The sequence below is a fragment of the Rhinoraja longicauda genome, chromosome 3, assembly GCF_053455715.1.
Source record: "Rhinoraja longicauda isolate Sanriku21f chromosome 3, sRhiLon1.1, whole genome shotgun sequence".
NCBI classification, from domain to species: Eukaryota; Metazoa; Chordata; class Chondrichthyes; order Rajiformes; family Arhynchobatidae; genus Rhinoraja; species Rhinoraja longicauda.
In genome coordinates, this window is record NC_135955.1 from 6,589,400 (window position 1) to 6,608,263 (window position 18,864).

The 18,864-nt window shown below is 50.9% G+C and overlaps 1 pseudogene; it reads right to left on the minus strand.

Moving 5' to 3' along the window:
* Positions 1–3,785: 3,785 nt before the first annotated feature.
* LOC144592525 (5S ribosomal RNA) lies at positions 3,786–3,906 on the minus strand (annotated as a pseudogene).
* Positions 3,907–18,864: the final 14,958 nt, after the last annotated feature.

Genomic DNA, 18,864 nt, shown 5'->3' on the forward strand with positions numbered 1-18,864 from the left:
TCAAACTCAAGAACAATGGGCAGAGCAAAGGGGAAGATACAGAGTGCAGAATAGAGTCCTCAGCATTGTAGCGCACCAGTTCCACAGACAGAGTCCAATGTCCGCAATGGGGTAGAGGTGAATGGGACAGTGCCCTAGCTTATGGAAGGGCCGTTCAGAAGCCTGATTTTGTCGTGGTTACCGGTGTTCAAAATGAAGCAGATGACACGGAGAATTCTTCAAGAAGTTAAAAGCCTTTATTTGCAAACAACGGCTGGAACAATCAGGATGTCAACCATCTGACTGCCCACTTAGTACACCGGGCAGCCTATTTTTATAGGATTCTTCCAGCCTTATCTTCTTTTCCTTATCTCGCCCTCATACTCCTCTTTACAGTTATTCATCTCTTTGCAGTCACCCTGTTTACCCTGCCACCATTAAACCCCACTCATTGATGAATGTCTGTATTTCTTCACATGTTGCCTTCCACTCTGCCACCATTAAACTTTCAAGTAATCACCCCACTCATTGATGGATGTCTGTATTTCTTCACATGTCACCTTTCACCCTTATCTTCTATCTTGGTTCATCCATCAATGTTTCTCCTCCTCCTGAGCAGCAGTTACAGACACGTGTCAAGGGTAAGGAATGTCTGGAGCGCCTTAATTAGTTACAGAGAGGCGCCTAATGCCTAAGTAGTTACAAACCTTAAACAACAATGTCTAATGTATAAAATAATATCGTATTATCTCCCATAATAACAGAGGGGACGAAGCTGTTCCTGAGTCTGGCGGTGCGCGCTTTCAAACTTCTGCCAGACAGGAGCGGGGAGAAGATAGAACAAGATAGGCCCTTGATTATGTTTAAACAGGTACATGGATAGGAAAAGTTAAGAGGAATATGGGCCAAGTGCAGAAAAATGGGACTAGCTTAGATGAGGCAACTTGGTAGACGTGGGCAGGTTGGGCAGAAGGGCCAGTTTTGGTGCTGTATGAGTCTAGGCTAAGTGACCTCTCTTCATTGACACCAAGCCACTCTTTAGTGGTTGACCTGAATTGTGTGATTTGGTCGTAAAGGGAAAGGGCTCATAACGTTGCTAAAATAAATTTCATGGCGTAATTAGGTGGGGTTTGAAAAACAAGTACTGTAAATCAGTCCGTATGACCCAAGGGAAAAAAAAACCCAGAGGGAGAAAATAGAAAATAAGAGTAAACAAGATAAGTGAAACACAACGCGCTGGAGAACTCAGTGGGTCAGAAGCATCTGTGGTGAAAATGGCCAGACAATGCTTAGACCCGAAATGCATCTGTCCATGTTCTCCACAGATGCTGCCTGACCCGCATAGGTGAGGCCCACCTAAGGCCCACCTTACTCACCATTGTCACTTTAGTGATAATGCAAGTAGTTTATTGAAATCGGTGTTATATTTTTAAAGTTATTCAGATTTTAAAGTTTAAAAGGAGGGGAGGGAGGGGGAGGGAGGGGGGAGGGGGGAGGAGGAGGGAGGATAAGGAGGGTTGAGGGGATGGAGTGGAGGGGGAGGGGAAGGGGAGGGGGAGGGGAAGGGGGCGAGGGGGAGACGGGAGTGGGAGGAGGGGGAAGGGGGAGGGGGGAGGGAGGGAGGGAGGGAGGGAGGGAGGGAGGGAGGGAGGGAGGGAGGGAGGGAGGGAGGGAGGGAGGGAGGGAGGGAGGGAGGGGAGGGGAGGGAGGGGAGGGGAGGGGAGGGGAGGGGAGGGGAGGGGAGGGGAGGGAGGGGAGGGGAGGGGAGGGGAGGGGAGGGGAGGGGAGGGGAGGGGAGGGGAGGGGAGGGGAGGGGAGGGGAGGGGAGGGGAGGGGAGGGGAGGGGAGGGAGGGGAGGGAGGGAGAGGAGAGGGTGCTGCACCAATGCATGTGAGGTCTGGGCCCAACGGGTCCACATAGTCTATTTATCTATAAACAGATGATTTAGAGATATACAGCATGGAGGTGGGCCCTTCGGCCCACTGAGGCCGTGCCGACCAACGATCACCCTCGCTCTGCTTCTATCCTACACAATAAGGACAATGTTTTTCTTTACAGAAGCCAATTAACCTACAAACTCGCACATTTTTGAGTCGTGGTCATAGAGTGATACAGCGTGGAAACAGGGCCTATGGCCAAACTTGCCCACACCAGCCAACATGTCCCAGCTACACTAGTCCCACTTGCCTGCATTTGGCCCATATCCCTCCAAACCTGTCCTATCCATGTACCTGTCCAATTGTTTCTAAAATATTGCGATGGTCCCAGCCTCAACTACCTCCTCTGGCAGCTCGTTCCGCACACCCACTACCCAGTGTTTGAAAAAGTTACCCCTCAGATTCCTATTAAATCTTTTCCCCTTCACCTTAAACCTATGTCCTCTGGTCCTCGATTCCCCTACTCTGGGCAAGAGACTCTGTGCATCTACCCGATCTATTCCTCTCATGATTTTATACACCTCTATAAGATTCCCCCTCACCCTCCTGCGCTCCCAGCCTCCTCAACCTCTCCCCCTAGCTCACACCCTCTGGTCCTGGCAACATCCTCGTAAATCTTTTCTGAACCGTTTCCAGCTTGACAACAATTATCCTATAACATGGTGCCCAGAACTGAACACAATATTCTAAATGCGGCCTCACCAACGTCTTATACAACTGGAACGTGTCCTCCCAGCTTCAATGCTCAATACTCTGAATGATGAAGGCCGATGGTTCTCCCCGTGACCTGCGTGGGTTTTCTCCGAGATCTTCGGTTTCCTCCCACACTCCAAAGACGTACAGGTATGTAGGTTAATTGGCTGGGTAAATGTAAAAATTGTCCCTAGTGGGTGTAGGATAGTGTTAATGTACGGGGATCACTGGGCGGCACGGACTTGGAGGGCCGAAAAGGCCTGTTTCCGGCTGTATATATATGATATGATATGATATGATGTGCCAAGAGGCCTTTTGCCCACCTTATCCACCTGTGACTCGACCTTCAGGGAACTATGTACCTGCACTGCTAGATCCCTCTGCTCTACAACACTGCCCAGAGGCCTACCATTCCCTGTGTAGGTCCTGCCCATGTTAGATCGCCCAGAATGCAACACCTCGCGTCTCTCTGCATTAAATCCCATCAACCATTCCTCCGCCCTTCCGGCCAACCGATCCAGATCCTGCTGCAATCGTTCCCAACCATCTTCGCTATCTGTGGGATGAAACCTGGAGAAAACCTGGAGAAACCCCACGTGGTCACAGGGAGAGAGCGTGCAAACTCCGTACAGACAGCACACCTCGTCAGGATTCTGTAAACGGTCTGTGGGTGCTCTTACAAGTAGCAGAGCAGACAGCAAAATTATAATGGGAAGTAAAAAAAGGCCAGACATCGTTGGTTGGTATAGAGAAATTGGAGAAACAAATAAAATTAAGAGAAAGGGAACATTCACTGAAAAAGCCCAAACCTGCTCATTACCACAGTTCTCAGGCGTATATTTTTAGTTTAGTTTAGTTTAGTTTAGTTTAGAGATACAGCGCGGAAACAGGCCCTTTCGGCCCACCGGGTCCGCGCCGCCCAGCGATCCCCGCACATTAACACTATCCTACACCCACTAGGGACAATTTTTACATTTACCCAGCCAATTAACCTGCACGTCTTTGGAGTGTGGGAGGAAACCGAAGATCTCGGAAAAAAAACCCACGCAGGTCACGGGGAGAACGTACAAACTCCGTACAGACGGCGCCCGTAGTCGGGATGGAACCCGGGTCTCCGGCGCTGCATCCGCTGTAAGGCAGCAACTCTACCGCCACGCCGCCGTGCCCGCCCAGATAAGCCTACGGCACCTGGCATTCCCAGTCGGTCGCCCATCCGAGTACTGACAAGGCCTGAGCCTGCTTAGCTTCCGAGATCAGACGAGATCTCTGGTGTGTTCGGGCTAGTGTGGCCTTGTGCTGGAGAGGTCTTCAACAGAGCTGCCAAGGACTTAAAGGTGGTCGTGGGACTGGAGCAAGGGCAGGGGTTCAGCCAAGGGTAGAGGCTGGTTGCAGCCATGTGTAGAGTGTGGTACAGTACAGCACAGGAACAGGCCCTTCGACCCACAAGGTCCGTGCTGAACAAGATGCCAAGTTAATCTCATCTCCTCTGCCTGTACATCATCCATATCCCTCCACTCCCTGCATATCCGTGTGCCTGTCCAACAGCCTCGTCAACACCGCTATCGTCTCTGCCTCCACCACCACGACCTGGCAGCACCTTCCAGGCACCCACCACCCACTTTGTAAACAAACCTGCTTCAAACTTTCCCCTCTTACCTTAAATCTATGCCCCCTTGTCGCAAGTGCGGTCACGGTGGCGCAGCGGTAGAGTTGCTGCCTTACAGCGTCGGAGGCCCGGGTTCGATCCCGACTACGGGCGCCGTCTGTACGGAGTTTGTACGTTCTCCCCGTGACCTGCGTGGGTTTTCTCCGGGATATTCGGTTTCCTCCTGCGTTCCAAAGACCCGGTGTGGGGGGGGGGGGGGGGGGGTGGGGGGTGCGAGGGAGGGGGACCCGGTGTGGGGGGGGGGGGCGAGAGGGAGGGGACCCGGTGTGGGGGGGGGCGATAGGGAAGGGGACCCAATGTGGGTGGGGGACGAGGACGAGAGGGAGTGGGACCCAGTGTGGGGGGGGGGCCGAGAGGGAGGGGGATACAACGTCGGGGGGAGGGGCCGTGAGAGAAAGGGATCCAATGTGGGGGGAGGGAGCGAGAGGGAGGGGGATCCAATGTCGGGGGGAGGGGCGAGAGGGAGGGGGACCCAGTGGGGGGGGGGGGCCGAGAGGGAAGGGGATCCAATGTGGGGGGAGGGAGCGAGTGGGAGGGGGATCCAACGTCGGGGGGAGGGGCGAGAGGGAGGGGGAACTGGCGTGGGGAGGGAGGGGGGGGGGCGAGAGGAAGACGGACATGTTTATAGGTTAATTGCCTTGGTATTATTAATTAAAATTAATACTGACCAGCTAATTAAATTATTGCATCGTATGGGAGGCGCATTCCCAATCTCGTTGTACCCCTGTAGACAATAGACAATTGACAATAGGTGCAGGAGGAGGCCATTCGGCCCTTCGAGCCTGTACGCACCGCCATTCAGTGTGATCATGGCTGATCATTCTCAATCAGTACCCCGTTCCTGCCTTCTCCCCATACCGAAGGTATTAATTCACAAAGTGCTGGAGTAACTCAGCAGGTCAGGCAGCATCTCATGACAATAAAGATATATTGTATTGTATTGTATTGTATAAATGTAAACTGTCCCTAGTGTGTGTAGGGTGGTGTTAGTGTGCGGGGATCGCTGGGCGGCGTGGACCCGGTGGGCCGAAAGGGCCTGTTTCCGCGCTTTATCTCTAAAACTAGAGTAAACTGAGACTCATCTGTCTTTCTGTTGAGCATCCTGTCATTTCTGCCAATGCCCAGCCCGACTTTCCGACTGATTTCTAACCTGATGTGGCAACCTTTAGGCAACCTTCCAAATAAAACTGCTGATTCCGGAAATCAAATCTAAAGACAAGCAAGTGCTGTAATAATTCTGCATCGGTGGAAAGAGAAACAGTTAGCGTTTTGGCTCTGAGACCTTTCAACGGAATTGTGAAAGAGGGGGTCAAACGAGACTAAGATTGCATGAGCTTGCCTTTAAACTAATGATCTAAGTTCTTCACATCATACTCACCCCTCCGTAATTATTGATGCTAAACATAATAAGCGTTGGCATTACGTAAGCACTGATCTAGGCTTATGACTAGTTCATGACTTGCCAGACAAGCTTTCAGCATAGCAGATGGAAAGGGTTTTCAGTGACAATAACATAGCAGCAAAGGACTGTGTGGACGTTGGAAATGGGAATAGGGACGAGATAATTCTAGGAGTACTCAGTAGGCCAGGCACCTACCAAGGAGAGAGAAACTAGGTCTAAAGAAGGGTCTCGACCTGAAACGTCACCCATTCCTTCTCTCCAGAGATGCTGCCTGTCCCGCTGAGTTACTCCAGCATTTTGTGTCCATCTTCAGAGGACTGTCAGTAGACACTAAATGCTGGTGTAACTCAGCGGGTCGCGCAGCATCTCTGGAGGGAAGGAATGGGCGACGTTTCTGGTTGAGACCCTTCTTCAGACAAGTGAGGCCCAGCGCAAATTGGAGGATCAGCACCTCGTATTTCGATTGGGTAGCTTACACCCTTGCTATTGAGGGCGTGCAGCGTAGGTTCACTAGGTTAATTCCCGGAATGGCGGGACTGTCGTATGTTGAAAGACTGGAGCGAGTAGGCTTGTATACACTGGAATTTAGAAGGATGAGAGGAGATCTTATCGAAACGTATAAGATTATTAAGGGGTTGGACACGTTAGAGGCAGGAAACATGTTCCCAATGTTGGGGGGAGTCCACAACAAGGGGCCACAGTTTAAGAATAAGGGGTAGGCCATTTAGACCTGAGATGAGGAAAAACTTTTTCAGTCAGAGAGTTGTGAATCTGTGGAATTCTCTGCCTCAGAAGGCAGTGGAGGCCAGTTCTCTGAATGCATTCAAGAGAGAGCTAAATAGAGCTCTTAAGGATAGCGGAGTCAGGGGGTACGGGGAGAAGGCAGGAACGGGGTACTGATTGAGAATGATCAGCCATGATCACATTGAATGGCGGTGCTGGCTCGAAGGGCCGAATGGCCTCCTCCTGCACCTATTGTCTATTGTCTATTGTCTATGGTATGAATATTGACTTCTCTAACTTCAAGTAACCCTTGCTTTCCCTCTCTTTCTCCCTCCCACCCCCATCCTAGTTCTCCGACTTGTTCTGCTGTCCTCCTGATTGAATATTACTGATCGTGTGTCTCGCTGTCACCTTCCCCTCAGCCAACAATGATCCATTCTACATTTCCCGAGCATCTGCTTTGATCTGTCGTGTTCACGCCTCACCCTTCCATATCTCTAAACTCTCCCCCGGCCCTGTCTCTCAGTTTGAAGCAGGGTCTCGACCCGAAAAATCGCCCACTCCTTCTCTCCAGAGATGCTGCCCTGACCCGCTGAGTTACTCCAGCACTCTGTGCCTATCATTGAGGCCAACGACCTTTTATCCACACCAGGCGAACACCCAGCATGTTTGCAGTAGTGATCAGGGGAGATAAGATATGGAAGGAACATCTGAACTCACAGCACTGAGAGTGAACCTTTCTGCTATTGCATGCGTCCTGCGTAAGATTATTAAGGGGTTGGACACGTTAGGGGCAGGAAACATGTTCCCAATGTTGGGGGAGTCCAGAACCAGGGGCCACAGTTTAAGAATAAGGGGTAGGCCGTTTAGAACGGAGATGAGGAAAAACTTTTTCAGTCAGAGAGTTGTGAATCTGTGGAATTCCCTGCCTCAGAAGGCAGTGGAGGCCAATTCTCTGAATGCATTCAAGAGAGAGCTAGATAGAGCTCTTAAGGATAGCGGAGTCAGGGGGTATGGGGAGAAGGCAGGAACGGGGTATTGATTGAGAATGATCAGCCATGATCACATTGAATGGCTCGAGGGGCCGAATGGCCTCCTCCTGCACCTATTGTCTATTGTCTATTGTAACTGAAGATAGCTGGCTGCAAACCATTGACGGAGGGTGGCGCAGCGGTAGAGTTGCTGCCTCACAGCACTTGCAGCGCCGGAGCCCCGGGTTCCATCCCGACTACGGGCGCTGTCTGTACGGAGTTAACACGTTCCCCCCCCGCCCTGCGTGGGTTTTCTCTGAGATCTCCGGTTCCCCCCCACACTCCAAAGACGTGCAGGTTTGTAGGTCAATTGTCTTGGTGTAAACGTAAATTGTCCCCAGTGTGCGTAGGATGGTGTTAACGTGCGGGGATCGCGCTGGTCGGCGCGGATTCGATGGGCCGAAGGGCCTGTGCCCACGCTGTATCTCATCATCATCATATCATCACATATATATATACAGCCGGAAACAGGCCTTTTCGGCCCACCAAGTCCGTGCCGCCCAGCGATCCCCGCCCATTAACACCATCCTACACCCACTAGGGACAATTTTTTTACATTTGCCCAGCCAATTAACCTACATACCCGCACGTCTTTGGAGTGTGGGAGGAAACCGAAGATCTCGGAGAAAACCCACGCAGGTCACGGGGGGGAACGTACAAACTCCGTACAGCGCAGCACCCGTAGTCGGGATCGAACCTGAGTCTCCGGCGCTGCATTCGCTGTAAAGCAGCAACTCTACCGCTGCGCCACCGTGCCGCCATCTCGAAACTAGACTAAACCTTGGGGAAACAAAACCCACTTCCAGGAAAGCTTGTGGGTAGCAACCACATGAGATGATTGTCATTGTATAGGAATGCCGGCTACTCGAGTTTAAACAGCAGCTCAGAGTTAGAAATATTGCACGTGTGGGAGTGTTTTATGATGATAGATTGGTGCCAAACGTATTTGGCTTTTTTTTAATCCAGTGCTTCACCTGGAGATCGGGGATCTACGTCCTGTCATAACATAAAACATAAAGGCATTAAAACATAAAGAAAGTCACTCCCAGCGCTCTGACTTTCGATTTGCTTGACATGAGCCCAATGCAACGCCCAGTGAGAGTCAGTCGTACAACACGGAAACAGGCCCTCAGCTGCGATGAGTTTGACGTCACTGGGCCCGTACTCGCTGGAGTTTAGAAGGATGTGGAGGAACCTCATTGAAACGTGCCGAATGGTGAAAGGCCCGGATGGAGTGGATGCGGAGAGGATGTTTCCACCTGTGGGAGGGTCTAGGACCAGAGGCCTGAGAATAAAAGGACGTTCCTTTAGGAAGGAGATGAGGAGGAATTTCTTCAGTCAGAGGGTGGTGAGTCTGTGGAATTCTTTGCCACTGACGGCTGTGGAGGCCAAGTCAGTGGATATTTTTAAGGCAGAGTTAGGTCAGAGCGGGTGTCAGGGGTTATGGGGAGAAGGCAGGAGATTGGGGTTTGGAGGGATTATTGAATGGCAGAGTAGACTGGATGGGCAGAATGGCTTAATTCTGCTCCTATCACTGATGAACTTATGCCCATCTAAGCTAGTTTAATTTGCCCACATTTGGCTCATGTGCCATTAATCCTTTTGTATCCATGTTCCTGTCCAAATATTGTTAGGGTACCTGCCATTGGCTTTGTCCACTGCCTGCTGTACCTGCATGCTTACTTTCAGTGACTGATGTACAAGGACATCCAGATCTCATTGTACGTCCCCTTTTACTAACCTGACACCATTCAGATAATAATCTGCTTTCCTGTTCTTGCCACCAAAGTGGATAACCTCACATTTATCCACATTATACTACATCTGCCATGCATCCGCCCACTCACACAACCTGTCCAAGTCACCCTGCAACCCCACAGCATCTTCCTCACAGTTCACACTGCCACCCAGCTTTGTATCATCTGCAAATTTGCTAATGGTACTTTTAATTCCTTCATCTAAATCGTTAATGTATATTGTAAATACCTACGGTCCCAGCACCGAGCCTTGCGGTACCCCACTAGTCACTGCCTGCCATTCTGAAAGGGACCGGTTAATCCCTACTCTTTGTTTCCTGTCTGCCAACCAATTTTCTATCCATGTCAATCGTAGTGGCTGTCCCTCGAGGTCGAGGATGATGGTCGACGTTCCTTCACAGAACGAAGCCGCCTGTGCGTGTGTTTGTGTAACGTGCACTTGATGTTGCACTCCAAGAAGCACGCGGTCCTTCACAAATCAATCAACTCATTCCAATGGCAAGGGAACCAAGACGGTTGGAGCTGATAGATCTGTTGCGGCCTTCATCCGCCTTCACAGCCGTTGAGTTCAAGATAACTTCATCCGCCTGGTCTGCTGTTGAGGTCTTGTACGTTGGATCATTCTTAGCCTGGACCCTCATCCTTGACCTTACCACCATGGGTGGCCCTACCAGAAGCCAATGCTACCGACGGCATCGCTCTCCAAATCATGGGGGCATGCAAGCCTCTTCGCCACGACAAGGTGAACGATCCGAAGATACCCTACCCCCAATACCACGTGCTCTAATTTTCCCCACTAATCTCCTATGTGGGACCTTATCAAAGGCTTTCTGAAAGTCAAGGTATGCTACATCCACCGGCTCTCCCTTGTCCATTTTCCTAGTTACATCCTCAAATAATTCCAGAAGATTAGTCAAGCATGATTTCCCCCTTCGTAAATCCGTGCTGACTCGGAACGATCCTGTTATTGCTATCCAAATGCACCGCAATTACATCTTAGTTAATTGACTCCAACATCTTCCCCACCACTGATGTCAGTCTAACTGGCCTATAGTTCCCTGCTTTCTCCCTCCCTCTTTTCTCTGAGGGATAGCTACCCTCAAATCCACAGGGATTGATCCTGAATCTGTAGAACATTGGAAAATGATCACCAATGCGTCCACGATTTCTAGAGCCACCTCCTTGAGTACCCTGGGATGCAGACCATCAGGCCCTGGGGATTTATCAGCCTTCAAGTCCCATCAGTCCACCCAACACCATTTCCTGCCTAATGTGGATTTCCTTCAGTTCCTCCGTCACCCTAGGATCTCTGTCCACTAGTACATCTGGGAGATTGTTTGTGTCTTCCTTAGTGAAGACAGAGTCTGAAGAAGGGTCTCGACCCGAAACGTCACCCATTCCTTCTCTCCCGAGATGCTGCCTCACCTGCTGAGTTACTCCAGCATTTTGTGAATGAACCAAAGTACCTGTTCAACTCGTCTGCCATTTCCTTGCTCCCCATAATGAATCCATCTGTTTCTGTCTTTAAGGGACCCACATTTGTCTTAACTAATTTTTTTCTCTTCGTTTCATTTAGTTTAGAAATACAGTGCGGAAACAGGCCCTATGGGCCACCGAGCGAACACGAACCAGCGATCCCTGCACACTAACACTGTCCTACACACACTAGGAACAACTTTACATTATACCAAGACAATTAACGTACAAACTGTACATCTGTGGAGTGTGGGAGGAAACCGAAGATCTCGGAGAAAACCCAGGCAGGTCACGGGGAGAACAATAGACAATAGACAATAGGAGCAGGAGGAGGCCATTCGGCCCTTCGAGCCAGCACCGCCATTCAATGTGATCATGGCTGATCATTCTCAATCAGTACCCCGTTCCTGCCTTCTCCCCATACCCCCTGACTCCGCTATCCTTAAGAGCTCTATCCAGCTCTCTCTTGAATGCATTCTGAGAATCGGCCCCCACTGCCTTCTGAGGCAGAGAATTCCACAGATTCACAACTCTGACTGAAAACGTTTTCCCTCATCTCCGTTCTAAATGGCCTACCCCTTATTCTTAAACTGTGGCCCCTTGTTCTGGACTCCCCCAACATTGGGAACATGTTTCCTGTCTCTAACGTGTCCAACCCCTTAATAATCTTATACGTTTCGATAAGATCTCCTCTCATCCTTCTAAATTCCATTGTATACAAGCCTAGTCGCTCCAGTCTTTCAACATATGACAGCCCCGCCATTCCGGGAATTGACCTAGTAACTCCGTACGGACAGCACCCGTGGTCAGGATGGAACCCGGGTCTCTGGCGCTGTGAGGCAGCAACTCTACCGCTGCGCCCCCTTGCCGTAAATACTTTTTAAATGCAGCAGTTTTCAAAAGGAGACACAAGGTGCTGGAAGCTGGATCAAGGAACAAAATGCTGGCGGAACCCAGAGTTTCTGGCAGCGTCTGTGGAGGCAGAGGGAAGGTTTCATTCAATAGACAATAGACAATCGACAATAGGTGCAGGAGGAGGCCATTCGGCCCTTCGAGCCAACGCCGCCATTCAATGTGAGCATGGCTGATCATCCACAATCATTCGAGACCCTGCCCCAGGACTGAGAGTGGAGGCAGCCGGTTTTATAGAGGTGAGAGGGGAGGGGGGACAAAGGCAGTGGCTGGTAGGTGAAAGGAGGAAATAGGTGAGGTGAGGAGATGATGTGAAGATGGAGGCAGATGGGCGAGGGGAGGGGAGGGAGGCGCTATGTGGCAGAGGCTGGTGGGAGATAAATTCTGCCAAATGTGCATTTTGTAGAAGAATGTGCAAAAGAATTTCGCTGTGCTGTGCATGCATGACAAGAAAGAACCATTGACCAATGTATAGGAAGGAACTGGGCAATAATGTCGCTGCCTCACAGTGCTTGCAGCACCAGAGTTCCGGGTTCGATCCCGACTACGGGCGCCGTCTGTACGGAGTTTTGTTCGTTCTCCCCGTGACCCGCGTGGGTTTTCTCCGAGATCTTCAGTTTCCTCCCACACTCCAAATTTGGACGGGTTTGTAGGTTAATTGACTTGGTATAAGTGTGTAAGTGTAAATTGCCCCTCGTGTGCGTAGGATAGTGTTAATGAGCAGGGATCGCTGGTCGGTTTGGACCCGGTGGGCCGAAGGGCCTGTTTCAGCGCTGTATCTCTAAACTAAACAAAACTAAACTAAACTGAACTGCAGATGCTGATTTAAACCAAAGATAGACACAAAATGCCGGAGTAACTCAGCTGGTCGGGCAGCGTCTCTGGAGAGAAGGAATGGGTGACTTTTTAGGTCGAGACCCTTCTTCAGACTGAAAATATCCCTTTCAGGTCTGAAGAAGGGTCTCGACCCGAAACGTCACCCATTCCTTCTCTCCAGAAGGGCGGCACGGTGGCGCAGCGGTAGAGTTGCTGCCTTACAGCGAATGCAGCGCCAGAGATTCAGATTCGATCCTGACCACGGGCGCCGTCTGTACGGAGTTTGTACGTTCTCCCCGTGACCTGCGTGGGTTTTCTCCGAGATCTTCGGTTTCCTCCCACACTCCAAAGACGTGCAGGTATGTAGGTTAATTGACTGGGTAAAATGTTTTTTTAAAAATTGTCCCTAGTGTGTGTAGGATAGTGTTAATGTGCGGAGATCACTGGGCAGCGCGGACCCGGTGGGCCGAAGGGCCTGTTTCAGCGCTGTATCTCTCAACTAAACTAAACTAAACTGCAGATGCTGATTTAAACCAAAGATAGACAAAAATGCCGGAGTAACTCAGCGGGTCAGGCAGCGTCTCTGGAGAGATGGAATGGGTGACGTTTTAGGTCGAGACCCTTCTTCAGACTGAAAATGTCCCTTTCCGGTCTGAAGAATGGTCTCGACCCGAAACGTCACCCATTCCTTCTCTCCAGAGACGCTGCCTGACCCGCTGAGTGACTCCGGCATTTTGTGCCTATCTATCTTCGACCACTGACCAATGTTCCCTGCAGATATTCTGCAGGTCTCACACGAACAATGGCAAGGACCGTGGAAATAATGAGTCTCTCTCTGGCAAGGGTTCACGGGCGGCAGCTGATGACATGTCTGCTTTAGTGCGGATACTTCACATACCTGTAACAGCCTGGCATCGACCAGGCACCAATGACCTTCCTCGCCCTTCAATGAGACTTAACACAGGCCCGGATAGTGACACAGAGCTGCTGACTACAATAAGGCATGACGCAAACTAGGTCGGCACTGAACTGGGCGTGAGTGGAGGGAAACAGAAATAGAAACGTGCACTTGAGACACAGCGCAGAAACAGGCCCTTCGGCCCACCGGGTCCACACCGCCCAGCGATCCCCGCACACTAACACTATCCTACACACACTGGGGACAGTTTTTACATTTACACCAAGCCAATTATCCCACAAACCTGCACGTCTTTGGAGTGTGGGAGGAAACCCGAGGAACTCGGAGAAAAACCCGCGCAGGCCACGGGGAGAACGGACGGACAAAGACGCGGAGAGACAGGCGACACTGGGGAATCAGGTGCTGGAACCTTGAGCAAAGCACAGAGTGCTGGAGGAACTCAGCAAGTCGGGCAGCACCTGTGGATGGTGGGGATGGACAGATGACATTTCCGATCGGATTCAGAATGGAGAAGCAAACCCAATTCAAGGCACCGCCTTTCCTTTCCCGCCACAGATGCTGCCTGACCCGCTGAACTCCGCCAGCAGAGAGTGAAAGGTGATCTGATCGTATCCCTCGAGACTCATCCTACCCACATATCTGGAGAGAAGGAATGGGTGACGTTTCAGCTCGAGACCCTTCTTCAGTCCGAAGGAGGGTCTCGACCCGAAACTCCTTCTGAGTTACTCCAGTACTTTGTGTCTATCTTTGGTATAAAGCCGCATCTGCAGTTCTTTGTGTCTAACAGCTTGGAGAGGTGTTGCCCAGTATTGGGGCGCCCTCTGCTGGCTTCAGAGCATCCTTGTATTAATATTGGATTTAGCACTTTAACTCCCCTTCCCAGTTCCCGGAAAATAGCACCTACGGCATGCACTGAAATTGCTCCCCTGTCTGACCCCCCCATCCTTTACACAGTATTTATTCACAAAATGCTGGAGTAACTCAGCAGGTCAGGCAGCATCTCAGGAGAGAAGGAATGGGTGACGTTTCGGGTCGAGACCCTTCTTCAGACTGATGTCAGGGGGGCGGGACAAAGGAAGGATATAGGTGGAGACAGGAAGATAGAGGGAGATCTGGGAAGGAGGAGGGGAAGAGAGGGACAGAGGAACTATCTAAAGTTGGAGAAGTCAATGTTCATACCACTGGGCTGCAAGCTGCCCAGGCGAAATATGAGGTGCTGTTCCTCCAATTTCCGGTGGGCCTCACTATGGCACTGGGGGAGGCCCCATGACAGGAAGGTCAGACTGGGAGTGGGAGGGGGAGTTGAAGTGCTCAGCCACCGGGAGATCAGGTTGGTTAAGGCGGACCGAGCGAAGGTGTTGAGCCAAACGATCGCCGAGCCTGCGTTTGGTTTCGCCGATGTAGAGAAGTTGACATCTAGAGCAGCGGATACAATAGATGCAATAGATGAGGTTGGAGGAGGTGCAGGTGAACCTCTGTCTCACCTGGAAAGACAATTTGGGTCCTTGGATGGAGTTGAGGGGGGAGGTAAAGGGACAGGTGTTGCATCTCGTGCGGTTGCACTACCCATCCTCTAGACAGTGAAGAAGGAATTGGGTCGGTCCTCAAATCCGATTTCTTCACCCCAATGAGACACATATTGAGTGTAGTGACGTGAGACAGATAGGTACACAAGGGCGACTGAGTGGCACTGCTTGCAGGGTTGCTCCATCACAGCACAAGACACCCGGCTTTGATCCTGACCTCGGGTGCTCTCGGTGAAGAGTCTGTACTTTTTCCATGTGGGTTCCTTCCCGGAGCTGTTTTTCCCTCCCACTCCACAAAGACGCGCGAGTTCATAAATTAATTGAGCTCTGTCAAATTAACCCCGGTGTGTAGAAGGTGGTTGCCAACGCGCATCTGTAAACTAAACTAAACTAATAAAAAGACCATTACAACATCTCACACCTTCCCGCGGGCATTGATTACAAAGGAGGCTATCACACAGGGAACAAATGCACACTGCGACAGCTCGAGACATACCAAAGAAACAAACCCTCTCCCTCTCCCTCTCCCTCTCCCTCTCCCTCTCCCTCTCCCTCTCCCTCTCCCTCTCCCTCTCCCTCTCCCTCTCCCTCTCTCTCTTTCTCTCTCTCTTTCTCTCTCCGAAAATGGTCTTGACTCGAAATGTCATCTGCCCATTTGTCCCACAGATGCTGCCGGACCTGCTGAGTTACTGTGGCACTCTGTAATTTAAGGCGAAGTGCTGGATGTTGAAAGGGAGGTGTGAGGGTTTCAGGAGAGATTTATAAAAACTCCAGGACACTAATGTATTTTTGAGAAGCTGCAATAATCCGCCAGCATTCCTAGAGAGTAACTCACGGAATGCTCAGCATGATCAAGGTTATTTTTAACCTATTTATTTTGAGAACGCACAGAGTCTTTTCCCCAGGCTAGCAGGATCAAGAACCAGAGGACATTGGTTTAAGTTGAGAGGGGAAAGATTTCATAGGAACCTGAGGGGCAACGTTTTCACACAGAGGGTGGTGGGTATGCAGAACAAGCTGCCGGAGGAAGCAGTTTAAAGTTTACTTTAGTGTATAGATGCAGCGCGGAAACAGGCCCTTCGGCCCACCTAGTCCACGCCGACCAGCGATCCCCATTCACTGGCATTATCCTACACACACTGGGGCCAATTTACAATTTTTACCAAACCCAGATAACTTACAAACCTGTACGTCTTTGGAGTGTGGGAGGAGACCGGAGCTCCCGGAGAAAACCCACGCGGTCACGAGAAGAACGTACAAACTCCGCACAGACAGCAGCCATAGTCAGGATCGAACCCGGATCTTTGGCGCTGTAAGGCAGTAACATTACTGCTGCATCACTGTGGCGCCCAAAGTAGATGAGGCAGTTACTATAACAGCATTTGGAAGACACTTGACAGATACATGGATAGGAATGATTTAGAGGAATATGGACTAAAATGCAGGCAAATAGGACTTGCTTAGATGGGGCATCTTGGTTGGCATGGATAAGTTGGGCCGAAGGGCCTGTTCCCATTCCAAATAACTATATATGGGCTGGAACTTCTAGAACTTGCTTGCTGGAAGCCAGACGTGTCAAATTCCAAGGATCCAAAAATAAAATGCTGAGTTTTGTTTACAAACATGAGCATGGTGAGCAAGGCTAAGACACAGGAAAGGAGGAGGAAGATAGAGAGGGACGGACACAGGGGGGTGGAGGAGGATAGAGAGGGACGGACACAGAGGGGGATGGAGGAGGATAGAGAGGGGCGGACACAGAGTGTAATGGAGGAGGATAGAGAGGGACGGACACAGAGTGTAATGGAGGAGGATAGAGAGGGACGGACACAGAGTGTAATGCAGGAGGATAGAGAGGGACGGACACATAGGGGATGGAGGAGGATAGAGAGGGACGGACAGAGAGGGGATGGAGGAGGATAGAGAGGGGCGGACACAGAGGGGGATGGAGGAGGATATAGAGGGACGGACACAGAGGGGATGGAGGAGGATAGAGAGGGACGGACACAGAGGGGATGGAGGTAGATAGAGAGGGGAGGACACAGAGGGGATGGAGGAGGATAGAGAGGGGCGGACACAGAGGGGATGGAGGTAGATAGAGAGGGGAGGACACAGAGGGGATGGAGGAGGATAGAGAGGGGCGGACACAGGGGGGTGGAGGAGGATAGAGAGGGGCGGACACAGAGGGGATGGAGGAGGATAGAGAGGGACGGACACAGAGGGGATGGAGGAGGATAGAGAGGGACGGACACAGAGGGGATGGAGGAGGATAGAGAGGAGAGGGATGGACACAGAGGGAATGGAGGAGGATAGAGAGGGACGGACACAGAGTGTAATGGAGGATAGAGAGGGACGGACACAGAGTGTAATGGAGGATAGAGAGGGGCGGGCACAGAGTCAAGTCAAGTCAAGTCAATTTTATTTGTATAGCACATTTAAAAACAACCCACGTTGACCAAAGTGCTGTACATCTGATTAGGTTCCAATGGAAAAATTAATGAAACATACAGTAGCACGCAAACAGTTCACAGCGCCTCCTCAATGAGCCTCAAACGCTGGGGAGTAGAAATAGGTTTTGAGCCGGGACTTAAAGGAGTCGATGGAGGGGGCAGTTCTGATGGGGAGAGGGATGCTGTTCCACAGTCTAGGAGCTGCAACCGCAAAAGGGCGGTCACCCCTGAGCTTAAGCCTAGACCGCGGGATAGTGAGTAGCCCCAAGTCGGCCGACCTGAGGGACCTGGAGTTAGAGAGGTGGGTTAGAAGATTTTTGATGTGGGGGGGGAGTGTCCATTTAGGGCTTTATATGTGAATAGGAGGAGCTTGAAGTTGATTCTGTACCGTACAGGGAGCCAGTGGAGAGAGGCCAGAATCGGGGTGATGTGGTCCCTTTTACGGGTACCCGTCTGGAGTCTCGCTGCGGCGTTTTGGACCAGTTGCAGGCGGGACAGGGAAGATTGGCTGATCCCAGTGTATAGGGAGTTGCAGTAGTCTAGGCGGGAGGAAATGAAAGCGTGAATGATTTTTTCTGTGTCGTCGAATTGGAGGAAAGGTTTGATTTTAGCTATGGTTCGAAGTTGGAAGAAGCTGGCTTTTACCACAGCGTTGACTTGCTTATCAAATTTTAATGCAGAGTCAAATATCATGCCGAGGTTTTTGACATGCGGTTTGACTTGGCAGGATAGACTTCCAAGACTGCCTGTTATCAATTTGATGGAGTCGGGGGGGCCGAATAGGATGACCTCAGACTTGCTCTCATTTAATTGGAGGAAGTTCTGTGCCATCCAACATTTTATGTCCTCAAGGCAGTGTAAGAGGCTGTTTAAATTTGACTGGTTGTTGGGTTTCAGGGGGAGGTAAAGCTGAGTGTCATCGGCATAGCAGTGGAAAGAAATGCCGTGCCTTTGAATGATTTGGCCAAGGGGGAGCATGTATAGAGAGAAGAGAATGGGGCCTAGGATTGAGCCTTGTGGAACTCCGCAGGAGAGGCTAGCTGGAGCAGAGGAATAACTGCCTATGTTGATGGCGAAACTCCTATCTTTGAGGTACGAAGCGAACCAGCTCAGGGCAGTGCCATCAATGCCAACCGCGTACCGGAGACGGTCAATAAGGATGGTGTGGTCCACTGTATCGAACGCTGCGCTGAGGTCGAGAAGGAGCAGGATTGCACAGTCGCCGGTGTCGATGGCGAGAAGCAGGTCGTTGTGTACCTTCAACAAGGCAGACTCTGTGCTGTGGTGGGCTCTGAAACCTGACTGGAAACTTTCCAGGATGGTGTTTTGGTGCAGGTAGGGCACTAATTGGTTTAGAATTGCCTTTTCAAGGACTTTTGACAGGAATGGCAGTTTGGAAATGGGTCTGTAGTTGCTAGGCAAGGTGGGGTCTAGGTTAGGTTTTTTCAGTAGGGGCTGGACCACCGCGTGCTTGAAACTGGTTGGAACAGCGCCAGTGGCCAGAGAACTGTTGATAATAGAGAGGATGCTGGGACCGGCTATTGCAATGACATCCTTCAGAAGGGCAGTGGGGGCAAGAT